At 39.4% G+C, this 27,490-nt stretch overlaps 1 long non-coding RNA gene across 1 annotated transcript; it reads left to right on the top strand.

Annotated features, from left to right (window-relative positions):
• Positions 1-2,647: 2,647 nt before the first annotated feature.
• Positions 2,648-27,253, top strand: LOC134296582 (uncharacterized). The gene is made up of 3 exons (XR_010003379.1): positions 2,648-3,156; positions 4,076-4,213; positions 25,766-27,253. It is a non-coding gene; the product is annotated as an uncharacterized LOC134296582 (long non-coding RNA).
• Positions 27,254-27,490: the final 237 nt, after the last annotated feature.

Raw genomic sequence — 27,490 nt, 5'->3', positions numbered from 1 at the left:
TAAGTCAAAAATTGCATGGTTTCCTACTTCAGAAGTAGGAAAAGTGTGGCCTTCTAGGTCAGAAGTCCATAAGCTACATGGGGCTCTTGTGACTTCTAACTGCAGGCTCTTAACACCCTACAGAAGAAGCCTTCCCGTAGGCATATGCCTCCCACTTAAAAACTGAATTAATTGGTAAGTAAACAATTGGTTGCAGGTTGTTTGTGCTCCCCAACCCTGAAGGGCTATCCAACTCCCATAAAAAATATTAATGACAAAAATAAGGGCCAAAATGGCAACTGGAATGTTACATCATTTCTGGTGCACCCAAAATATAGCAGTGCGGCCTACCAAGAGGATAAAGGGGAAGAATGCCCTCTAATCATTGAACCACGATGGTGACATATTCAATTGTCCCTTAATATGAAGGAAATATCAGTTCCAAAGTTTGCATGAATTAGAAAAATATTTCTCTCCCACTAACTTTCCAAATCGAGACATTATGTTGATAGTGCTTAGTTTTTACCTCATTTCTCAGTCTCTTGGCAGATCGACCTGAATCTAATGTATGGTTTCATTTCTGAATCCTTCCGTTCATTGTGCCATTCCTGCATTATCAGATTAGATTGTGTTTAAAAATGCATTTCTTCTGCCCTGCCACAGAATACCTCCATGGCATCTAATTGTCAAATCGATTAAATGGCGAGCCCACGCCATTTGTGCCGTATTGGTCCACATTGGGGTGGGGGATTGTTATAGGCGATCTAAATATATATTCATTACACCTTTCAATTTTGCATCTCATGACCTGGGAATTGCCTGCATTTAATAGTTTAATGCATCTTGCAGCCATTGATGTCGAAAAATTAATGTAAATGAAAATAAATTGGGTATTATGCCCAGTAGGGAAAGCCCCCTAAATGATATCCCCCATCTAATTCACTCCTCCAGCCAAAGAGCAGAATTCTAATGCAATGCAATTTGTTCAGACTACAGAACAAAATATATATTTTTTCTATTAACAACTTGCTAGAGAATGAGAGGAAGGAAGTGAGGAAGGAAAAAAGAAGGAATAACTAGTTCTACTAGCTCCATGCCCTCGTTGTATGTTTCAGTTTTTTCACCTAACACAGACTTTAAGGGCTAGGTCATGCATTCATTAAAAAGAGTGATTCTGGGGCCATAGACACATGAGGGAAGCAATCTCTGGTCAGACGCAACACATGGCTTCACAGCAATTGCTTACAGCAGTGTTTCTCAACCTAGGGGTCGGGACCCCTCAGAGGGGTCGCCAAAGACCAGTATTTTCTTTTGGTCAAGGGTGTTCTGTGTGGGAAGTTTAGCCCAATTCGATCATTGCTGGGTTCAAGGGACTCTTTGATTGTAGGTGAACTATAAATCTCAACAACTACAACTCCCAAATGCCAAGGTCTATTTTCTCCAAACTCCACCAGTGTTCAAATTTGGACATATTGCGTATTTGGGCCAAGCTGGGTCCAGATCCATCATTGTTTGAGTCCACAGTGTTCTCTGGATGTAGGTGAACTACAGCTCCAAAACTCAAAGTCAATGCCCATCAAACCCTTCCAATATTTTCTGTTAGTAATGGGAGTACTATGTGCCGAGTTTGGTTCAGTTTCATCGTTGGTGGAGTTCCGAATGCTCTTTTATTGTAAGGGAATTATAAATCCCAGTAACTACAACTTCCAAATGACAAAAATCAATTCCTCCCTTCCCTAATCCCACCAGTATTCAAATTTGAACGTTATTGGGTATTTGTGCCAAATGTGGTCCAGTGAATGAAAATACATCCTGTGTAAGGGACTGTCCTTGTTCGTCCAGCGCATTCGGATGAGAAGTAAAGGAGAGAATTCCAAGAAAGCGATAAAACAAGCCTTTTATTGTTATCACAGCTATGATAAGGCAAACAGCCGCACATACCCCAAAGGGCTGTATCATGGAAATGGCCGCCGCCCCGCATGTCACAGCAAACAAAGAATATAGACCTTTGGCTTATCTAAAATTGACAATGGCTGAGGATTTTATTCACCTTCCACACCCACTTGGCATAAGTGATACCTGTGACCTCACTTGTTGATTTCAAGCTAACTTTTGGTCTTGGAACTTTCTGGAGAAAGGCACCAGCTCACAAGAAGGGAGGGGCAAATGCAAAGGCAAAGCCACATAGGCAAAGGTTTACTATTTTCTGGCTTATGGTCCCTTCACCTGCATATCAGATATTTACATTACGGTTCATAGCAGTAACAACATTACAGTTATGAAGTAGCAACAAAAATAATGTTATGGTTGGGGGTCACCACAACAAGAGGAACTGTATTAAGGGGTCTCAGCATAAGGAAGGTTGAGAACCACTGGTTTACAGGAACACTGGGGTGCCTTATTGTCTTTTTTGCCCAGGCAAATTACTTTTGATGGAAGACTCTTTAAATAAATCTTGCCAAGAAAACACTGTGATGACAGCACCATAAATCAGAAACTACTTGAAAGTACACACCAAGATAGATAGATAGATAGAGATGGATATGCAGACAGACAGACAGACAGACATACCACTTTGTCACATTTACTAAATTCCACTGAGTGCTACACTTAAAATCCAGGAAGCCATTGTTCCCATCACATTAGTTTTGGCTTCAAGTGTAGCATAGAGCATTCTTTGCGTATTTTAAGCGTGGGAGGCCAGCATTCTTTTCAAACGTTTCAGGAGGTGGTGGGGAAGTGGATTTTTGGTAATGATTTGGATGTTTGGCCAATTCTCTAATGTGATGGCATTTGTTGCTCCCAGGTTTAAAAGCAAATGTGCTGGCATGGTAGTGCCAGGAGATTTAAGCCTTTGCTTGCATTACCAGTTTGTAGGGTAACTTCTCTCAGATTGCAATCATAGGGCTAACAACTTGGCAATCATCGTCAGGAATCTTTAGACCCGCCCCTTTTCCCAGGGTTTTGGAGGGAAAGAGGAGATTTTGCCCAGTCTCACTGTTGGAAGCCTAGTAGCAGGACGTGTGGGATTCTCTTTCCCACCTGCACAAAAGCTTCACTTCTCACAGCTTTGCTGGGGGAATAAAGAATAGTTCCACAGCACAGTTCCTACAACCTTAGTGGAGCAAATCAAAGGGACACCTTCCAGTTTGACTGAATCCACAGCAACCTTGCCTGGTAAGGGACCACTCGAGCCATCCATAACGCAGCTTGGAACCGGGAGAAGGGGCCTCACGCCAGCAGGGTAGAGAAAGATTGCCCAGGGAGGGGTCAGAAGATTTCCCAAAGGAAAAAAGGAACAGTTTACCAACAGTTGCCTGCCCCTGACAGCAGATTGAGAAAGCTACCGGTTTTCCAAAGTTTTAAAGCATTTGTTTGAAGATTTAAGCCCAACTAAAGAGCTTTGTTGAACTTATTTTGAGTCTCACTAGAACTTTGTGTTGAGAAATCTAAGGGACCCTTCAGCTGAGGCACCCCGGCGTCCCGTTGGGCATACAGAAGGCACGTCCTGTAAACAGTCATTCTTACAGGCCCAGCATGCGACCGCACAGGAAACGTTTCCTCAATTTGTGGGAGGAGCCAAAAGTACTCTTGTTGGGGAAAGCATTCTTCAGGAAGAAAAGCAATCTCCTTAGTCACAGTTTTTCACCTTCACTGAGGTCCTGTGCCCCTAAACACAGTGAATGTGGTGGGCTGAGTATATATTCCATTGTAAGCCTTCTGAGATTCCTTTTTGATATCCTGCTAAACACATGTACTCCAATAATGCTATACGTAGGTATAAATAAATAAATAGTAATGAGCTAAGATTTTGTGCAAGCAACCGTGGCAAAGGTACCTCTCTAGAGAACATTTCAAGCAAAGCTCTCTGCACATTGTGGAGAACAAAGCACCTTTATTTAAATCTCAACTTTATGCGCTCTCACACACACAAATCCCCATGTACAGTTCTAAAAAAGCACATATTAAAGTTTCTTTGATCCCCCCCATGTTGTTAGATTCCTTCATTAAAATTCAGGTCCTATAGAGTTTAGTGACCTTCTCCACAGGCATCTTATTCAATATTGAAATTGATTTTCTTCACCTTCTCATACAGAGACCCAGGGGCATATACTATCCTCAGCTCTACCTGTGTAAAACTGAAGTAACGCCGCTTGAATTGGTGAGAAGAATCCCTGTTTACACTGGTAATTAGAACTGAGTGTGGCCTTTGGAGCAGCCTGGGATGTTAAAGGTAGGTCCCAATGGGATTTTTCTACAAAGTGATACAATAAATAATACGAGCATGAACTAAAAACTGGAAAGTTTCTTCCTTTTTTCCCTCTTCCTTTCCAAGTTTCCTGTGTATCACTTTTCACCAAAAGCCACATAAAAGAAACCAAATTAAATACTTCAGAAGGTTTATGTGTCAATAGTAAAAAATCAAAGCTATATTGGACAAAAAGGGCTGTCACTGCTGTGAAGAATATTATCTTTGAAACCATTGTTTTCAGATACCAGACATTTTGCAAGAACACAAATAGATGAAGGTTTGAAATCCTTTCTTAAAAGTTCTAGCCTAGTGCAAAGGCAAGCTGTTTTGATGACAGGGAAAAAACAAGGTATGGATGCACAATATCTTTGCAGCATGTCATTTGAAGACATTTTGAACATTCATTAGGCTGGGAAAGCTACAGATTTGTTTGTTATGATTCCCTACTCGCTCTCGTTGAAAATTATTCCATGGTCAAGTGGGATTTTTAAATTGCCTTCCACAGATACGAAATACAGTGTTGTATTATTTGGCGAAGTCTTCTCTTAAGAAATGCAGGATATAAAGATATTCCCTGATAATTAACATTTCTGAAGAAAATATTTTGGGTTGATGACTGAGGTGTCTATTCACATTCTGTGAGAGATTCCTCTTCTTCAGAAGAGGAAGGGGAGCAGGAAAGTGTTCATGAATCTGAGGGCGAGTTGGAGTCTGAGGAGGAGACTTTGTTAGTACCCTATTTCCAGGAGAGGTGAAAGGAAACAGAGCAGAGATGTCATTCAGCTAGATTAGCTGCCAGAAATGCAGCTGAGTAATTAGGAACTGCCCTAGCAGCTGTGTGGGGACCCAGGGCTATAAAAGCCGAAGCAGGTGCAGCTAGCTCTTGCTGGTAACAAACTGACTCTAATGACTTCTCTCTGTATGCTTGCTCCTAGTCTGCATCTGGATTTATGCCTGTCTGAAGTAAGACTTCCTGGCTTTCTTTTGCATTATTTCACCAAGTGTATTGTACTTTATGTTTTGCTAAAGTAAAGCAGTTTTCATTTACTTACCACAGTGTCTTAAGGCTGTTCTTGAAAGACAAAACAGGACACATTCGAAAATTAGAGTACTATTATTCCATTGTATTTATTTATATTTATTGCATTTATATGCCACTTTCCAGTGGGATCCAAGGCGGCTTCCAAACAATTCAAAATAACTAATAAATACATTATAATATAACTAACTGCCATTGTTACATCTTATGGAATTCCTGGCTTCGACAGTATAGGGCAGGCATGGCAAACTTTTTTGCCTTGGGGCCACATTGCCAGGAGGGCCAGACCAGGAAGGAGGGGGTCTGGACACACATTGAGTGAGGACCAGAAAAGGGCAGGGCAGTGGTCATACTCAGGTTGTTGTCCTGGTATAAGGACGGGGCTGCTCTCCGCATCCTTATGTTGGGTGAAAGGCAAGACACATGGTAACTGCCCCGATCCTCCTCCCCTGATTCTCGGGCTGTCTTATTGGCATTATGTCAGGAGGAGGGCAAGGCAGAAAATGGCTGAGAGTGTTCCAGAAGGCTCTCAGCCTCTGCATGCCTTCCTCGAGTTGTCCTCCTGGTATAAGGATGGGGCCACTCGTACTGTCCTTATGCTGGGAGGAGGGCAAGACACATGGTGGCTGAGTGCTCCAGAGGGCTCTCAACTGCTGTGTGCCTCCCTCCCTCATCTTTTTGGAATAAGGATGTGGTGGGCCACCATGTCCTTATGCCAAGAGGCCAAGGAAAATAAGGAGGTCCTGAGGTAAGCACCCAGGGGGCCGCATCAGGCCCTGGGGCCTTAGTTTGCCCATGCCTGCTTTAGGGTGTAGCCTTGGAACAATGGCAGTTAAAATGAAATAAAATAACAGCACAACAATTATGCCATGTGGCTGGATCCCCAACAATTTTTGCCAAGATGATAAGTTCTATCAACAGAGAAAGGCGCGCACACGCACACACACCACCCAAGAAAAACTCTCCTCCCAGTACTCCCTCAAAGTCTGTTCCAAAGAACCTTAATAACCTTAATAAAAGATGAAGAAATGTGAGCTAAAAAAGAGAAGAGGGGAAGGACCAGCCTCATGGTGCAAATGGAGATGATTTTTCTGTTGTGATAATTCCAAACGTTTCTCACTATATTGGAAATACGATCAGGGTGACTGCAGGTTCTATAATAACCTGCACTCTTCTGGCACCAGAAATTTTTGGTGATGCCATATCTTCATGTATTATCATATTCCCTTTATCAAACATGACAACAGGTTGGATCCAGACGTGGGGTGCCTATACAATATAGAATTAATGGAGATTAACACAGATCAATGCTATGGAATCAGTTGAGTTGTTTTGCAAGTTCTTTAGCTTTCTCTACCAAATAATGCTGGTTCTCCACTAAACTACAACTTCCCTGATTCCACAGCATTGAACCATGGCAGTTAAAGTGGTACCCGACCACATTAATTCTAGTGTAGATGCACCCTTGAAATGTAAGCATGACTAGCCAAAATGACAATGGGCCAACTAAGTTGGTTCTAGGCCAGCTTGAAATATATTAAATGCAAATCTCTCTCAGGCTGCATCTACACAGTAAAATTAATGCAGGTTAACATGTCTTTAACTGCCATGGCTCAATGCTATTGAATTCTGGGAGATGTGGTTTAGTGAGGCACAGCATTTTTGGACAGGGAAGGCTAGAGAACATGTAAAACTTCAGCTCTCAAGATTCCATGGCATTGCATCATGGTAGTTAAAGTGGCATCATACTGCATCCATTTTTCAGTGTATGCACCCTTAGACTAAGCTAGTGGTTCTCAATCTGTGGGTCCCCAGGTGTTTTGGCCAACAACTCCCAGAAATCCCAGCCAGTTTACCAGCTGTTAGGATTTCTGGGAGTTGAAGGCCAAAGCATCTGGGGACTTACAGGTTGCAAACCACTGGTCTAAGGGGTTTGCAAATTACTTAAGGCCATTTTGGTCCTAGGCTAACCCATTGATGGCATTGGGCTCTATCCCTGTATTAGATGGGGTTTGGATCTATGTTTACTTGGTTTTTTTCCCTTGCCCTAGCTCTTTCTTGCCCTACCCTGCCCACTTTTGGCTTCTCTGCTGGCAGATCTTGGTCAGCGAAATCATTCTGGCAGCAAAATTCTCTATTTATAGGTCTCTGAGGCCCCGTCGACACATGTTTTGAAATTCAGAATGATGTGGATTATAAGGGGGGCTAGAAAACACACACCCCTAATACACACTGCAGTGCGCATCCACCTAGAAAACACGTGTTTCAAAATCAGGAGAAAGTCCAAAATTGGCGATAAAATGTGCCGCAGCTGATCAATGTATGGACACCACATAACAGAAATTTGGGAAGAACATGAGTAGTACTCATGTAAATAGCGCCATCCCTGGAAAATTTGGATAGGGGAACCAGATATGGCATGCTTATGCTCAACACCTTTTCCCTCCCTCCCCAAGAAGAAATCGCTTTCCCTTCCTTCTTTGTTTTTGAATTGGAAGATGAGCTCTATTGCTGAACATCTTCTGATGGGTTGCTGTAGTTCAACACATTTCTCCAAAAAGGATAAGAAAAAAAAATGTTGTTTTGTTGGATCGATTAGGCATTAGGGGTTCTTTCTGGGCACCGCAGGAGGTTTTTCACGATTCCTGGGGTGTTTGTGGAGACTCCATAGTAGTACTGGATTTCTTAAATCCACATTCTGATCTGGATTATATGGCTGTGCAGAAGCAGCCTGAGATGAACTAGAAGAGATGTTTCCACCAGGTGAAGGAGCTTTGGCCCTGTCCTAACTCCACGTAGCCCATGGGTATTTCAGTTAAGGTTGCCTATCAGATTTAGGACCTAATCAGATTAAGCCACCTAACTTGAAAAATCTGTGGGGAGCAGGGGAATCCATCACCCCACAGAGCCTGGAGCACCGCCTTCCCTATCATACGAGGGAAAGCATTTCTGACCGGCTTCCACCCATGCTCGCCTCATTGCTTCCTCATACAATACTTTCAGCACAGTTCGGGGATGGAGCCCCACCAGATGTAGCTGTATTTCATTTAATAGAATCTGGCATATGCTGAAAGCGTCATATGATGGGTAAATTTGCCTGGTTGACGAAGTCCTTAAGGAAAATCCACTGAAATCCATGGGATTTATATGTGAATTAATAACTATTTCTGAATCTAATTCAGTATGTTTGCATTGTGAAGTCCTTTGCATGTATTAATTTATCGAAAAGACATGTGAAAGGTAAATGTTGTAAATGTTGTACTCCAGCAATCATTCTAATAAACTCTTGCATCACATCTGTTTTCTATATTTTTTTTCTTTCTGCTCAGTGAACACTCATCTGCTGTTTTTAATTATCATCTTCATGGAAGTTTTCAGCAAAAGATAACTCAAATTAATATGAATAGAACAAGAACTTCAAAATGAAATCCAGCCATTCAGTAATCTAGCTGCATCTTAGTTACACATTTTTAATCAATATGTAGAACTGATTTACAAAATGATCAACTCAACAGAGACCATAAAGGTGAAGAGTAGTCAGAAAGGAAGAAAAAGATGAGAGACAACATTACATGCATGTAATTTAAAAAATAGATACAGGAACAACCTTGTGCAGGCTAGAGGGACAGAAGGGAATGTGTAGCAAAGGAATTATATGTCCCAAACCCAGTTTCATTTATCCCAGACTTTCCCTCCTTCCTCCTGAGATTTTGGGACTAAAATTTCAGGAATTCATCATTAGGATGCATGCATGTAGTGCCAGAGAACTGCTATTATCCAAACTCAGGAACTGTTTATGTAAAGAATTAGTGTCAGGACCCTGATTTCAGGGCCTGTACTCTGGCGCCAGAAATCAAGGACGCTGACATCACAGAATGATAAGGCACCTGCGGTTCTCGGCCCTGAAGAGAAACAGCTGGCGTGTTTGGCGGGGAGAATTGCGCGGGGTTTTCTCTAGGCGGGAATTGCTACTTTGAATGTGGGGGGAGTGTATATAAGGGAGTCTCGGTGGGCCGATCAGCACTCTCGGCTTTTTTTGTGTCAAGGTTTCCTACAGTAAAGTTCTCAGTGATAACAGAGTGAGTCTCTTGTCTTCATTTGGGAGCGGCTGGAGTGAGCTGACAAATTAGGATATAAATTTTCACTAATTTTCTTCTTGGGGAGAGCAACAGGTTATTTTAGCTATTTCTTCACATTGCAAGTAAGACTTTGAAAATACAGTGTCTGAAGGCCATTTGCAGTTTGTGACTTTTTCTCATTAGGGTTTCTCTGCATTCAAGGAACACGTTTTTCAATCTTGTTTTGAATATTTTTCAATATTATTTTTCAACCATAAGAAAGAATAAGAACCATAGCTTCTATCTAGCAGTTTTTTTTAAGGAAAAACCAAGTCCTCCTCCACTCCACTTCCACCTATTTCTCCACAAACGCCTCTCAAAATGTAAGAAGGGATGCAACCAAGGATATAATGGAGGCGGGGATCACAGGAGCAAAGCCTGGGGACTTTCTATTTAGCAGAGACAATGGTGTCTCCTATCAATTCCAGTACCATGTTCCTTCAGAGTATAGCTGCAAATCCCATTGTAGCCAGAGAGGAAAATGATATTCTGATCAGCACTTTATTGTTGTTACGATGTCCCGGTTGTAATCTAAAGTGTTGGGCTTGATCTTGAATAATCAGTGAAGATCTATTAGCTTTATAGTATTCCAGTCTTTGTTTGCTTATTGGCATTTTTGTGGTAGCCCTTAAGGGGCTGCCATGATGTTCTTCCACTTCAGAATTTATCTTTTTACACTACTGGCTGTGTCCCATCTACATTAGTAAAACAGAGGACTACTAATGAGGACTGTGATGCAAAGAGAGTTAATTGCTGAAAATCAGAGTGAGGATCCTATTAAATGGAAATCCCCCAACACAAAATCACTTTCATAGAATCATAGTATCATAGAGTTGGAAGAGACCTCACAGGCCATCCAGTCCAATCCCCTGCCAAGAAAAAGGAAGCTGACATTCAAAGCACCCCCCACAGATGGCCATCCAGCCTCTGCTTAAAAGCCTCCAAAGAAGGAGCCTCAACCACACTCCGGGGCAGAGAGTTCCAGTGCTGAACAGCTCTCACAATGAGGAAGTTATTCCTAATGTTCTTGTGGAATCTCCTTTCCTGTAGTTTGAAGCCACTGTTCTGCATCCTAGCCTCCAGGGCAGCAGAAAACAAGCTTTCTCCCTCCTCTCTATGACTTCCCCTCACATTATTTATACATGGCTACCATGTCTCCTCTCAGCCCTCTGCAGACTAAACATGCCCAGCATGTTTAAGCTGCTCTTCATATGGCTTGTTCTCCAGACCCTTGATCATTTTAGTTGCCCTCCTCTGGACACATTCCAGCTTGTCAACATCTCCCTTCAATTGCAGCACCCAGAATTGGACACAGTATTCCAGGTGTGGTCTGACTAAAGTGGAATAGAGAGGTAGCATGGCTTCCCTGGATCTAGACACTATACTCCTATTTATGCAGGCCAAAATCCCATTGGCTTTTTTTTGCTGCCGCATCACATTGTAGGCTCATGTTTAACTTGTTGTCCACGAGAACTCCAAGATTTTTTTTTCACACATACTGCTATCGAGCCAGGCGTCCGCCATTCTGTATCTTTGTGTTTCATTTTTACCCCATTTCACACAGTTTGCTATTCATGCTGCTCATTTATGCATCCCATCCTGTGGAAGGCAATGAATATGAGCATCCTTGTTATCCAGCCATCCAAAACTAGTTCTCCAGCCTTGGTGTAGATCCTGTGGTCAACACAGATAATTAAGGAATTAAAGAATTAATTACTCACATCATCTTACCATCCATCTCAACAAGCATTTGCTGGAAAACTAAAACAAACTTTTCCAGTCACATAACTCTACACAGAATTACCAGTTTCCATATGGAAGAGAGAACAGGAGAGGGGATCATTCACCAGATGGATCTCAAGAAATAATTCACCTTTTACGTCACCTTCCCCTGAAAACACAAAGAGTTAGCTTCCCTTGCAGATTGGATCTGTTTTGATTCAAGTAAGGAGTATGATTTATTTCAACACCCATGGCAGCTTTTATTCCCCCATTCATCAGGTGAATTACTTTCTTATTTTCCTTTCTTCAATCAAGAGAGTACATTTCTGATCCAAAACATTTAGAATACAAATTTCTTCATTTTCCTTTTTTTTTTCCTTTCAGAAAACTTCTTAAACTTAGCAGAATTCTTTCTAATAAAAATGATGACATATCTGCCATATTATTTGCAGGTAATGAATTGCATTAGTTTATTACAATGGAGTCATTGTTCATGTGTTAATTCTTTCTGTCTCCTGATATAAACAACTTTTTTTTTCTATTTCCATATACTCCATTATGCTGCACAATATAATGATCCTGATTAAGGTCTAAAGAGTTCTGCCTGTACAAAATGAAAGCTCTACAAATAAGTTTTGAACCACATTATAAATTCCTATCCTGAAATGAAATTTACTAAGTATCAAGTCACAATCTATTCAATCTCATGGAGTCATACACATAAAATGAGTTCATTCCACATGTTGCTGCTCTAGGTATAGATGGTAAGTATTTCAGTCCATTTTGATAAGTATTTATTTTGTAAAAATCCATACATTTCTTCACACGCATAACTAATTGAACTGACATATTCCTCCATCTTGGTCTAGGTTTTTGAGCCATTCACTCTTCAGAGTCTGGCTTTGAATCACTGTCTATTTAGTTACTAAAGTTGCCATGTTTCTCCTTCATTTTTAGATAAGCCTCATATTTAATATGTGTATGGTATATAACATCTGGAGTAAAGTGGGATTTAATCTGGATTTCCCCGTTTACCCCAGATTAGTTTGACACCTCAACAGATCTGGACCTTACTGAATAGTCCGGATTGACTCCTGGGGATTGACTCATGGGACCTCTCACTTGGAACTCAAAGGAGTGGGATGGTGACCCCACACTCCTCTTCTCCCCCTTCCCAACCTCCTAATACATCATTTTGATGTGTCAATAGCTTTGGATGGAGGGGCCTGAGCATGCAGCCAGGCCCCTCAGGTACATTTATGGGCTAAATGGGGGCTGAGGGGTGCCTCGATGCCCTCCCGGGTCAACCCCTGTTACCCCTCCCCGGGCGGGAAAGACCAAGGCTTGAGTTGGGGAAAGGGACTAAATCCTGGGATGAACTGGGATATAATATCCCAGTTCCTCCTGTGATGTTGTCATGTGTAGAAGTGCCCAGAATTTGCTATTTTTTTATCCTCTCCAAAATTGCTGCCTGGGCAGGACTGCTCTTAAGCCAAATAGTGTCTTTATTTTCTTTCAGAAAGTTATGACCTACTTTCATTCCTATAATAAACATGTTGCACTTTTTGGCACTATTAGAATTTGTACTCCCCCATTTGAATCTGTTTACTATCATCAACACTGGAGAAACCCTTGTGCCAACTGACAAAGATCCTGAAGATCTGTCAAAGTGCACAGAAATGTATTCTGCTTTGCTCTGACACAAAAAGAAACACACAAAGAATCCTGAACTATAGATCCCACTCCTTATTCCACCCCAAACTGCCCTCCTATCAAAGCATAACATCAAGTTCTGGAGATCTGTCTGGGACACACTTCCCCTTGAAAGGCAGAGAGAGGGCGACGCAGAGGAAAACACAAGACATATAATTGCTCTTAGGAACTGATTGCTGGTTTAAATTATCCTTGTGTGCATGCTTGGTTGGCCCCATCAACCTATTAAGACATTAACAAGGTCTTAGTATTTGGCATTACTAATTTTTTACAGGACCAAAGATATGCCTGGCCATAAATTGAGGCATTTGTAGAATGTTAATTTAACCCCAGTGAGCTATTCTCAAAAAAGTATTTTCCTGTGCGTGAGACATTTCAACATTTTATCAATCAAAGAAGAATGCCTCTAAAATGCCAAGGTAGTTTTTTCTAATTGTACAAATAGGATTCTTCTAGATATTTTCTCATTTCATCCTGCCCACCTTTGTCCCAGAATGATTTATTATAACAAGAACCGATTACCAACACCAGGATATTTTCTACATTATACTGGGAAAGATTAATGAGTTTGGTGGTAGTGGCTGTGATAGAAGAGGAGATGTACTAGACCAGCTGGAAAGTTGAGTAGCCCTCCAGATAATGTTGGACTATAGTTCCAGTATTCTTCACCACTGACTGTGATTGCAGCCTAACAACATCTGGAGGCCCACAATTCAAACCCCTATAGACTCAGATGAAGCCATTTCACACCTTCCACTTCACAGGCAAAGTTTAGCAGGACTACATCCATTTTATCTGTTTCCATCCCATGTTTTCATATGCCATGCGTAAGAAATAATGTGTCCTACTTTTCTTTTATGTGGAAATATTGCTCCAGTGACATTCAGATGCCAAGTTTTTCCATTCTGCTATAAGCTGAAATATCTTTTAAGCTGTGAAAGATCATATCTAGTCAAACTTTTTAAAAAGCTCTCTTTCAAAATGATGAAGAAAGATGGCAGTCTTTTAAGCAATAAATCAGCAAATGTTTCCTTTCTGTGAATTGCAAATCAAAAAGAAGTCTGTTGGGGATCTGGGAGAGAACTGTGTTGATTTTCACTTTTTAAAACAAATGGTTAAGGGAGAACAATTATTATTATTATATTCATACTTTTTCTCTTCTTTTCCTGTTTTAATTTTCCCCCTCTCAGGCTCCTTTTACACTGTCCTTATATTCCAGGAACTGATTCCAGATTATCTTCTTATTCCAGATTAAATGGCAGTGGAGACCCAGTTCAAAGCAGATAACCTGGGATCAGATCCTAGGATATAAGGACAGTGTAGAAGGGGCCTCAGTCCTTTTCTCAGAGCCAGACAGAACTAGAGCTCTCCGCTCTCAGGTCCTGAACCTGCTTTTCCATTTCTCAGGTTGAAGGGGACAAATTTCACGATGAGGGTACTGCTTTGAAAATTGTGTATTTATATTTTCTTCATTTGGTAGACTTACATTTTATTTGGATAGTACACTCAGTAACTATAAAGGTAAAGGTAAAGGTTTTCCCTCAACATTAAGTCTAGTCAATTCCAACTCTGGGGGATGGTGCTTATCTCCATTTCTAAGCCGAAGAGCCAGCGTTGTCTATAGACACTTCATAGGTCATGTGGCTGGCATAACTGCATGGAGCGCTGTTACCTTCCCAGCGGAGCGGTACCTATTTATCTCCTCACATTTGCATGTTTTTGAACTGCTAGGTTGGCAGAAGCTGGGGCTATCAACGGGAACTCACCCCGTCCTGCGGATTTGAAATGCCAACCTTCCAATCAACAAGTTTAGCAACTCAGTGGTTCAACCCACTGCACTCCCACGGCCCTTCACCAACTATGGTTGACGCTTAATGACATCACCCATCATAGGAGCTTTTCCATATGCTTCAGGGTCTTGGATAGTACTGGCCTACTTATTTCTCATCATATGCTCCCCCAGTGTTTCAACCTCCTCTCATAATCCAAAAAGCACAATGTGATTGAAAAACATGGAGAGAAATTGAAGCTATCAAGTTCACACAAAAAATGCTTCAATTATTTACACAAACATTTGTGAAAAATATTCCAAGGTCCCCCAAATATTTTAGACTTCAGCCTCAAGAAGATCCAACCAGGGAAGCCACTGAACAGGGATTCTGGGGGTTTAAGTTCAAAAATGTTGAAGGATCAAAGGTTGAGGACCTCTCTACTGGTAACCATTCTGCCGAGGATAGCAGTCTGCTGTTGCTCGCACAAGATGCAAAGTTCCAACCTGGCCTCAAATAGGTTTTCAGGCTTATGGTATCACTATCTACTGCTGGATTTTGTCTTTTTCAGATACAACCCTAAACTAAGTTTAGTAAACTGGGGAGCTCAAAATGGCTTTAGGAGCCACTTAGGCATCACTACAGTATATTGAAAATATATTGAATCACATCAGTGATTCATATTAATTCTGACAGGGAAGATTGACCTGAAACACAAGAGAAAACTATATGCACACCCAAGCAAAGCAAGTAATCTAAAGTTAGTTTGGTAGATGAAACACAGCACCCACATAATCTCACAATCTATAGAGTGTTTAAAAAGAATACATAATAACCACAAAAAAGTAAATATTTGCTGCCATTTTCTGGTATGCCTCAGTCTGCCTAATAGCAGTGACCTTCTTCACTCTCAGAAAAGACTTGGGTTGGTGACATGATTGTATTATGGGTCTATGCCTGTTGGTACCAGCTTTGAAGGGTTATTGGGCACATCCATAGAAAAGAGATAGGTTTATTCTCATGGATATGTCCAGTCTCTGTTTAAACCAGTGTTTCTCAACCTGTAGGCCATGACCCAGCAGTGGGCCTCAAGAATAAAAATCCGGTGCGCAAACCTCTTTCCTCCTTATTTATTTTATTTATTTTATTTCCTCTCCTTTCCACATAGGTAACCATTGCATTATATAAACTACATCAGCTCTAGATTATTAATTCTGGTTTCCTGTGGGTGAACAGATGATGACTAATGGATGGCATATGTTCTGTATCAGAAACTAGAGCTGATGTAGTCTACCCAATGCAATTTTCTGAATCAGCACCTCAAATAACCAAACCAAATCTAAAGTTGACCAAAACTGATTTGTAACCCTTTTGGTACTAATGTTGGAGAGTGGTCTCTGGTCAAAGAGGTCCCTAGTCAAAGTGGTCCCTGGTCAAGTGGCCCTGGTCAAAAAAAGGTTGGGAACCACTGATTAAAGGGTTTCAAAAGCTGCAGTTTCATTGTACAGTCATAGGCTGGATCTAAACTGCCATATCATCCAGTTTTAGAATTCAAATTTAATGCATTGAACTGGATGATATGGCAGTGTAGATCCAGCCCTACAACCTCATCAATGGGCCTATTTGCCCATCACAGGCTGCTTCACCTCCCTTTTTGGCACAGAGTCCTTCACAAGATGTAAAGGGACTTCTAGCTGGGCCCTATGCCAAAAAGGGAGGTCTTAACTTCAATGGGGGGGGGGGGAGAGTAGGTGGTAACACCTTCCCCCCATGGGATGGGGGAGAAGGTAAGGTGAGCAATGTGGGGCATGGAGTGGTGGCTTCTCCGTGCCCCCCGCTGGGAGCCTATCAAGTTGCCCCAATGCAGGGCGAATCCATGGGCCTGTATGGTAAAGTCCATAGTTGTAGCCTTGATGTCAAGAGCACTTCCACCTGAATATACTGTCCCTGTAAATAGAAATAAAACTCCACAGTCGAGAACCAAGAAATCACAAGGAAAAGAACAAAGAACTATAGGGGCTTAGCCCCAGGCAATAAGGGTGACAAGAAAAAAATAAATAAGACAAGAGAGAAAGGGGGATATATCTCTGAGCTTGGAGCTACACATTTTGTCAAAACAAAGAGAGACTCATGACAAATCATTCCTCATCTGTTTCCATGGGCACAATGCATGCCTAATAAATTTGCTCACCAATCTCTTTCACTTACTAAGAAAGGGAAGAATATACAGTCCTGTGGAGAAAAATACAATGGCAGAAATGCTTTGTGACTCTTTTATGATGGTAAGAAATCTGTTTTATATGAAAACAAAAACAAAACAGGAATGCAAATTTCCTACTACTTTTTTCTTTTCCCTTTTTGGTGTTGTCAACAATGAAGACTCAAATCTGGTGGCAGAGGAAATTACAAGGGGAAGAGCCAAAGTTCTTGAATAACTATGATATTTAGTTCTGTACCTAATTTACTAAAAGACAGCAGGTCGGTTAATCCTTGTAACACTGCCAGTTATATGTAAATGAATAATGAGTAGAGCTGATCCTATCATTACACAGAGGGATGTAGTCACTTGAAATATTTATTCCAAGAGTATGTATATCGTTTCCAGCTTATTTTGGAGATGTAGGACCTCTTCAAATGCAGGGTCTCCCCCACTTCTACACACTTTAAAAACCATTTAAAAACCATTTTAAAATGAATTCCCACAGAATTCATCATACAACGCAAAACCACTTCCGGCTGTTCCCCATGGAACTGCATCCTACAAATGTGTTTAAAGTGTGTAGAAATTGCGGATTACGAGTTGGGCAGCAATTGCTTTGAGACCTCCTGATTTGTGCAGAAACAGATAAAGGCTCTTGTTTACATACGGGGATAAAAACTGTCAGATTCCCCAGTGTTAGTTCGTTTCCATGACATTGAAGAGTGGGCGTTCCTGTGGGCGGTCTTGAAATAAGCCTCAATACTCCTTTACACACATGAAACCTTTACAGTATTTTTAAAATTTAACAAGTATATATTACATACTGTCCAGTCCACTACAACTAAACTACAACTAAGCAACTTTTTAAAAAGAACAAAGAAAACAGAACAAAGAAAACACACATATACACAAAAAAATACAAATTTCCCACTCTCTATCCAATGGTTATTATCCCTTATTGGTCTACTCCCTTTAAACAATAATGTAGTTACGCTTCAGCTTTAGGCATTATTCTAATGATTCAGGAAACCCACAGTTAATAAATGTTGTGAAAAACAACATTTTTGTGAAAAAAAGATGAACAAGTTCCAAACTTTCTTAAAGTTAGTCAAACATTGCTCCTCAATCAGCATAGTCAATTAGTCCATCCTGGCTAATTCACATATTTTCATCAGCCATTCTTCTTGGAATTGAATGACTGGGTCCTTCCATCTCTGAGCATATATCATTCTTGTGGCAGTTATCATTTATTAGAGCATTCCCTCAAATTTCCATTATAAATGATATCCCAGCATTCCCAAAAAATAAAACTCTGGTGTCCTCTTAAATTTAATCTTAATAATGTATTTGAGTTTAATATTTCTGGACTTTTCTGCAAGGCTGCCACAAATGAGAAAAAGTTCCAAATTATGCTCTTATTTCCAACATTTGTTAGAGCTGCCCTTATATATCCTCAGAACCTTATCTGGTGTTATCTGTACAGCATCTGATTAAAAATATTTCAAACCATTACTCAAAGTAAATTTCAAACTCTTCACTTTCTTGCATTATTCCAACTGGATTATCATAATTTTTAACATCTTTATTTACTTTCAATTTAGCAGACCACATAAAACCCACCATCCAATCCTCAAGTTACTTGCTTCCAACGGCAACAATATTGTCATTCAATATTAGCCATTCCTTAGCCCAAACTAAGGTACAGACTAGAGTGAAAAAAACATTTCAGGTCTCATACAGCAATACCCCCTTTTTATAAACTTAGTTAAAACATTCATTTTAATTTTCACTTCCAAGTAAAGATAGTTTCAACTGTACCATCTTTTTAAATCCTGTTATGTGGACTTCCATGTCTTTTCATAGTTTTCTAGAAATAAGTAGTACAGTAGAGTCTCACTCATCCAACATAAATGGGCCGGCAGAACGTTGGATAAGCAAATATGTTGGATAATAAGGAGAGATTAAGGAGAAGCCTATTATACATCAAATTAGGTTATGATTTTACAAATTAATAATAATAATAATAATAATAATAATAATAATAATAATAACTTTATTTTTATGCCCCGCCCCATCTCCCCGAAGGGACTCAGGGCGGCTTACATGGGGCCTTGCCCGATAAAACAATCAAATATCAAAACACAGCAATAAAACAATTATCCAATAAAAACATCAATATCAGTAAAAACAATAGTTAAAATCGACATAAAACATACAATATTAACACAGGAGACTAATTCATAGAACCCAGGCAAAGTGCAGAATGTGCCGAAATGGGCCGAAATGGGGAAGGTAATTTCACAGTTGAAATGGACAAAAGTGCAATATAACATTGGCAACACCTCGAGAATGGGGCTATTATAAAATGGGCAGATAGATCAGTCCGACAACAAATTAAGTGTCAAAGGCCTTTTGAAAGAGCCAGGTTTTCAAGTTCTTTCGGAAGGAGAGGAGGGTAGGGGCCTACCTGATCTCTCTAGGGAGATCAAATTAAGCACCAAAACATCATGTTATATAACAAATTTTACAGAAAAAGTAGTTCAATATGCAGTAATGCTATGTAGTAATTACTATATTTACAAATTTAGCACCAAAATATCACAATGTATTGAAAACATTGACTACAAAAATACGTTGGATAATCCAGAACATTGGATAAAAGTATGTTGGATAAGTGAGACTCTGCTGTATTTTATTTGGCAATGAAATTTTTAAATCTGATACTTCTTACTTTGCCCTAGAATCTAGTGAGATATTAATAACATTTTTGTTAATTATAACATCTGCCTTTTCTCCATATTGTTCCAATATTTTAATAAGATAGATTGTTGTTTCTAAAGGGTTAAGATCATAATTTTGTTAAGTCTTTCTTCATCTTCAAACCTTTAAATTTTTTTCTTTCTTCTTTATATTTTTTATTAACTCTCCCAAAGTTAAAATGAAAAATTGTTAATAAATGAAGCATCCTTGCCTAGTACCTTTCTGGATCTTACTATAGTTTGTCAATTCATCATTTCTTAAGATCTTTGCTAATTGGCAATCATGTATTAAAATTATGTCTTTTTTGTTGTTTATTTGTTCAGTCGCTTCCGACTCTTTGTGACCTCGTGGACCAGCCCACGTCAAAGCTCCCTGTCAGCTGTCACCACCCCCAGCTCCTTCAAGGTCAAGACAGTCACTTCATAAAATTATATCTAAAGTCATTTTATTCAATATTACAGATAAAAAGCCCCAACTCAAATTGTCAATGGCTTTTTCAGCATCAAAGAATATCATTGGATCAATTAACTATTTTAGCAAGAGAAAAATTAATTTACAACTGTATGAAAGATTGGGAGCCTCTCCTACAATTAATGCAAGAGAAAGACTGAGAAATGATACAGATCTAGAGAACTAATTGTTTATTTTTTTTAAAAAAAAACCCACATTGAAGTAGGTAGAATATTAATATATAAAGAAGTGAACTGAAATAATCAAGAGATGACAATGAGAGGAAAGATGAAAATCTAATACATTTAGTAGTAATCTCAGTGTTATTTTTTGTTTGTGAGATATATAGCTATAGATTTTGTTTTAGGTTTTTTAAGTATGTGTTCATAAAGTTACACTAAAAATTATTTTTTTAAAATATCATTACCATTTGTCTCTCATTAAGCTTTTCGAAAAATTAACACCCAGATTTTCCTGAATCTTCTTATCATCTAGTATTGAACTAAAGGCCTTTTGTAAGACAATAGATAACTTTTCTTCATAGTTTTTATAATACTTTTTAAAGAATCCATCAGGTCCAGGAGCCTTCCCACTTTCAGTCTTCACAATTGGTATGAAATCAGTTTCTCTCACTTTCCTTAGGTAACCCACATTCAAATCACCCATCAATATAAAGGTTTCAAATGGAACATCTAAAATAGCCTTCAAAAGGCTATCAAAGAGGGGAAATTATTTTCTCTGTGAGCATAAATACCCAACAATGGATTCCTTCACCATGAGATTTGATTTGAACATTCACATAGTTACATAGTGAATCTACACATATCTTTTCTGAAGCAATTGTTCGTTTATATAAATCACAGTCCAAATGGTTGTTATGTGTTTTCCGGGCTGTATGGCCATATTCCAGAAGTATTCTCTCCTGACGTTTCACCCACATCTATGGCAGGCATTCTCAGAGGTTGTGAGGTATATGGGAAAAACTAAGAAAGGAAGGTTTATATATCTGTGGAAGGTCCAGGGTGGGAGAAGAACTCTTGTCAGTTGGAGGCCAGTGTGAATGTTGTAATTAATCACCTTAATTAGCATTGGAACAAAGGATTCCCCCAGGCAGGAAGAAGCCAGGAGATGAAGCTATTCAATCTCTTTTATTTCTTCTGTAATCTGAGCAAGATAATCTTTCCCCTTTCAATTCTTTCATAAATTTTCTGTTATGTTGATCCCATTTGAGTCATTTGATTCCTCATTGCCAGGATCTCATCTAGAATTCTTTGACTGGGATTTATAGTCTTTGCAGATGTTTCTACTGAGCCTCTTCTTTTATGGTTATCCTTATTTCTGTCCTTGCCTTTCTCAGAGTATTAGCGCATGGTCTACTTGTCATCAACACGGGCATTATAGTTCGATAATGTACTTCCAAAAATATCCAAATACTCAATGTCTAAAAAATGGTATCTTCAAATATAAAATAAAAATGTAGAATATGAAAAGTAAAAATAGGATCAAACCTCTGCTTCCACCTTCAGTAATTATAATAAAGAAAAAGAAAGAGGAAAGAATATCAATAAAACAGGTAAACATTTAAAAAGATATATCAAATCTATAAAGTACAATAGATCCAACTAGGGTCAAAGAAGTTTTAAAAAGTTCAAATGCTCAAAAAAAAGTCTAGTCTTGAAAAGCATTTAAATGAATTCTTCAATATTCAGTTCCACCAGGTATTAAATAAAGTGGTTTCATTGTGCAAATGATTGTATAAGAAATCTTGGAACCAATTTGAGGCCCAGATGGCGATAACACAAACCTCAGAGCACCAATACACATTAAGGCTTTCTTTCACATGGTTTTGTGGGTATTTAAGCTAGCTTTAAACTGCATTAAATAATCAGGGTAGATGGGGCCATCTAACAACATGTTTAAAACACTGTAAGGCAGTTGTTCCTTCAGATTTCAGCTACCCAGATAAACAGAAAACTAAATAACGTTCCTTATGTCTTCATTGATATGTGCCTTTATTTTTATTTATTTATCTTTAGTTATTCTGCCTTTTGTCATTCCCCAGTTAACTCAAGTCTTATATATATACAGTAGAGTCTCACTTATCCAAGCTAAACGGGCCGGCAGAAGCTTGGATAAGCGAATATCTTGGATAATAAGGAGGGATTAAGGAAAAGCCTATTAAACATCAAATTAGGTTATGATTTTACAAATTAAGCACCAAAACATCATGTTATGCAACAAATTTAACAGAAAAAGTAGTTCAATACGCAGTAATGTTATGTTGTAATTACTGTATTTACAAATTTAGCACCAAAATATCTCGATATATTGAAAACATTGACTACCAAAATGGCTTGGATTATCCAGAGGCTCGGATAAGTGAGGCTTGGATAAGTGAGACTCTACTGTAATATGCAGCTCTAACTCTTGCATTAAAAAAGTGAACCTTCTTGTTTTTGCAGTTTTGTCTCCCCACATTTTAGACTGTTTTTTCCTCCAAACTACATTTAAAAATTTAGAGTTTTACTAGCTTAGGCTTAGTACCTAAATCCAAATAAAGCCAGAAGCATAATTAATAGAAGTAATATCTTGCCTTTTCAAATTCAGTAGCAAGTTCATAGCAAGACAAGACTGTAAGCTTGCTCTTCCTATTCCTATCCATGTCTGGTCATCACTTGTGCATTGCCTAGATCACTGCTTCTTAAACTGTGGGTCCCGACTCTTCACTGGCCATTCCTGGCACCAGTGTCAATATCATATTCTCTCCCCATGGACAATAAAACCCATGCTCCTTATGTGGTTTAATACCTGGAGTTCACAGCAGGTTCCCTGAACACTAAGCCCTCCTTGCTGCTATTATGACTTGCAGCTAAGATATTCCTTGCTGTTTACATAAAGGATTTGGAATATTGTTCCTTTTAATCAAAATGCATGTTTATCTTGGGTCTGACAACATTGGCAACCAGCAGTAAGCTAAGGTACTGAATAGATCTGATTGGCCAAGTTGTCTTCAGCTGTCATGAAAACTGCATAAGGATTGGCCAAGTCGCATGCAAAGTAATATACAGTGATACCTTGAGTTAAGAGTATAATTCGTTCTGTGACTGAGTTCTTAACTCAAATTGCTCTTATTTCAAAGCAAATTTTCCATTGAAATGCTACTAATTCCTTACCACTCTCCGTTTTTGTTACATGTCTTTAAATAAGAACATTTTATAAATAACAAATTATGTATAAATTCACATGGAACAATAAAAAAAAACCTTTAACATGGTTGTGGCAAGAAAGCACATTTGAGATAACACAATGTGTGTTGGCCAGTGTAACAGCAAGACAAAACCTGCACATTTACTTGGAACAATAAAAAAGAAAGATCAACTTTAAAATGGTAGAAGCACAAAGTTGTGGCACAATTGTAGAAGCTCAAAGTTGTGTCAAGGAAGCACAAAGTGAAGAGGCAGAAGCATCATTTTCTTCATACTGTACTCATTCCAGTCTCTCTCCCTCTCTGGCACTTTCTCCCTCTCTCTCTTCATGAAGCCAAACATACTAGGAATAAACACCACACAAAATCAACTAAGCCAAAGCTCTTCAAAGCGGACAAGTGCAAAGCCAATAGCAATCTCCCAAAGCAGAACAAATACATGAGGCACAGACGCACAGGGCATGGAGGCTGCTCCCCTGAAACCTGTGCTCTCACATTAGCGCGCTCTCTGGAGCTCACACTCCTTCTGGTGCTAGCTCTTAACTCAAAATGCTGCTCTTATGTCAAAGCAAAACTGAGCCCTGGTAATGGCTCTTATCTTGAAATGCTCTTCAGTTGGGGTGCTCTTAAGTTGGGTTTCAACTATACCTTCTTTCACAGTACCTCCTCCCTACCACTTTTCACAGAGCCTAAAAAAGCTGGAGAAGCTGCAGAGGGATGCAGAGGATAAATTAAAAGGCACCAATTATCAAGAAGCAAGGAGCTGTATTGTGAAACTTGTCACCTCTTTACACTAACCTTTGAGAGCCTTCCAACTCCCATTATGCGATAGATAGCGTGACCAGATTATTGGTATTTTAGTCCCCCATGAGTAACATTTCTGGATCTCTGCAAGTAACCTGTACAGTGGTAAACAGGTCCAAATATTACAGAAGATCATTAACTCTCCTAGCATTGTGTTTGTAGTGGTGATGTTCTGCACAACCCTCCTATAGCTATACTGGATCTTACTAGTGTCATTGGCCATGGATTCATCTTTCGAGTGATGGAATTCACTAGGATTCAGGGAGGCTGTGCATTTCCAACATAAGAGATATACCAGCTATTAAAAAATCTAGTCTTATGTTTTGACTTCCATTCTGACAACTGAGTCACGTGCAGAAAGACACACACAAAGGATGGTGCAAGCAGCTATTTTGTTTATCTACAGAATGAGAATGCCAGTAAAAATTTGGTTCAATTCAATGAAACAGTTGAAGGGAATTGTGTATGTGCCTTTTTTTCTCAAAGAAGGCAGTGGGGGAGGACTTGTGTTTCTCCACTAAAGTACAGCCAGCACTAGAAGTGTTAAACTAAGAAACCCTGAATGTTTAATCTGCCAGAAACATATGAGAAGAGCAATCATATCTGGGATAAGTAGCTCCGAATGAGGTATGCCTGATTGCTTTGGGCCATGCTGTTTGTCAGTCTTTTAAAATTCAAGTCATTACCAGATGCTGATCTGCTATAATATTGTGATATTTTATCTGATTACACTTATCTGATTGTGCCATATCTGCTATTTGCCTTCCCATTTTTCCATGTATATTAAATGCAGGTGGTTTTATTATTCTGAGAGCTGGAAAGTGTTGACTGCTCTGAATATAAATGGGGATATTATATCATTAACTTGCTCTGAAAGCCAGGCCGTTCAGTGTGTAAATCACATGCAAGGTACCTTGCGGAGGCACAATAAACCATAATGTCTTGAGAGAGAAAGCAATGAGGAAAGGATAAGGAGATAAAAATTTAAGGCATTGTTAAAGAAGGATAATCTTCATAATCCTATTTAGTTCTTTCCAGCAACTATTTGTTGATAATAGAACCCTTTCTATTCAGAACTTCTTTCCTCCCCCACAAAAGTTCATTAAGCATCGCTGGGTGGAGATTTTGCCACGCAGAATGTTATCAACAATAGGATTGGGGGAAAAGTGCAGATCTGGGTGGACCATCAAGTGGCTTTTCCAGCTTAGTAAGAAGATTGGGAGGAAGATGAAAGGGTGAAATTTGCTTGCATAACGCCTTGGAAGGAACCCTCTTGGCCATACAATAGCATAGCTGAATGCTTTTTAATGTAATCAGGATAAAATGTTGCTTGTCTTAACTTTATAGACAGAGTGGGGGAAAGGGAGGAGCTGCACTGGAAGGAAAATCATAGAATCCTAGAGTTGGAAGAGACCACAAGGGCTGTCCAGTCCAACCCCTTGCCAAGCACGAATATACATTTAAAACATCCCCAGCATGTAACTATTCAGCTTTTGTTTAAAAACTTCCAGGGAAGGAGACTCCACCACATTCCCAGGCAACGTGTTCCACTGTCGAACAGCTGTTATCATCAGGAAGTTCTTTCCAATGTTCAGGTGGAATCTCTCTTCCTGACCCTTCTCAAAACATTCCAAGATGCTAGGCTCACAGTAGTAAATTACAGGGGAGGAGGAAAGAATGACAAATGACAAGGGAGAGCCAAATTACAAGGCTCTACTCCAATGTTAACTTCAGCAATTTTTTTCTATGCACAGAAATGGAAGGAACCAGTTATCTCAATGCCAGAGGAATGACCGATGAAGATGTGCGAATTAGCAGAGGAGGACAAATTGGCTATGGTGATTAAGGAGAAATTTTTGACCATCTTCAAGAAAGATTGGGACTTGTTTATTACTTTTTTACAACAACAATGGAGGCAAGTCTTAACTGTTGGATTTATGAATTAGATGCATATTATTAACAATAGAATATAAGGTAAATATAAAGGTAAGGTAAGGTAATATAAAGGTTTTCCCTGACATTAAGTCTAGTTGGGTCCGACTCTGGGGGTTGGTGCTCATCTTCATTTCTAAGCCAAAGAGCCAGCGTTGTCTATAGACAACGTCCAAGGTCATGTGGCCGGCATGACTGCATGGAGCGCCGTTACCTTCCCGTATAAGTGGTACCTATTGATCTCCTTTCATTTTCATGCTTTTGAACTGCCAGCTTGACAGAAGCTGGGGCTAACAGCGGGAGCTCACCCCGCTCCCCAGATTCAAACTGCCAACCTTTTGGTCAGCAAGTTCAGCAGCTCAGCGGTTTAATCTGCTGTGCCACCGAGGGCTCCCCCAGTAGAATATAGCCATATGATATCTAAATGGAGTAGAATAATATGGGATAAAAATCAACAGACAGTGAGTGTGAAGTTCATAGAATAGTTCCTGTAGTATGTATATGTTAATTTAAGTTTGTGTTAGTTTAGTGTGTTTGCTTGTTCTAATTTAGGTCTGTGTTATAATGGCTAATTAGACAGCAACTTTGTTTTAGTGAAACAGGCAGTCCCTGGGTTACGGACAAGATCGGTTCTGTAGATTTGTTCTTCAATTGAATGTGTATGTAAGACAGAACAGGTACATTTTTTAAGTGTGACTCAAGCCATTTTTTAAAAAGGTTTTGGATATCATAGGGAAGAGTTAACACCCCTGTGGTGTTTGTTTTGCTGTCTGTGCCCCTGTTCAGAAAATTTCGCCTCACATTCTGTCCATGTGATAAATGAATTTTGAAAATTTTGAGTTGGTGTGGAAACAAGAATTGGTGATAAGGCTTCAGTGGAGACACCCGTTTCCCATGATCTCTTACAGGAGTGAATTTCCCTTCCTGGGCATAAATTTCCTCTCACTTCCTGATGTCTCACCCCCCTTTGTAACTAGGAGTCATATGTAAGCCTGATGTTTATAACTTGGGGACTGCCTATATACATAATATAAACATGATTTTTGTATTATTTCTGTTGTTTGTTTGTTTTTACTATGTTTTCTTTATTTCTGAACAAAAATTAGAAAAAAATTACTTGGAGTGAGTGAGAGATGGATTATTTCATCCTGAGTTTATCAAAATTACCAGTTCAAATCAAGTTACCCTACACTTTGAGGCTTGAAACAGATCTTTTGGCAAGAGCATATGGATGTAGTTTTACTTTTGACATGTTTATGTAAGAAGTGTATGCATGACCCCCTTGTACAAGCAGTTCACAACAACAACAACAACAACAACAACAATTTTTATTAATATCCCACCACCATCTCCCCAAAGAGACTCAGGGTGCCTTACAAAGGCACTCCAAGGTGCACATATAACATGCAGCAAGTAAAAAAAAAGAACGTATGTATAAACATGTCACATAAAATTATAACAACAACTCCTGTAACACATCTAACATAAAATTCAAAATAATACAACTTTTAAAACATCACTAAATAAAACTAGCAGCCATCGGCACA

Source organism: Anolis carolinensis, chromosome 2 (assembly GCF_035594765.1).
Source record: "Anolis carolinensis isolate JA03-04 chromosome 2, rAnoCar3.1.pri, whole genome shotgun sequence".
Taxonomy (NCBI): Eukaryota; Metazoa; Chordata; class Lepidosauria; order Squamata; family Dactyloidae; genus Anolis; species Anolis carolinensis.
This window is presented reverse-complemented; position numbering and strand designations above follow the sequence as displayed.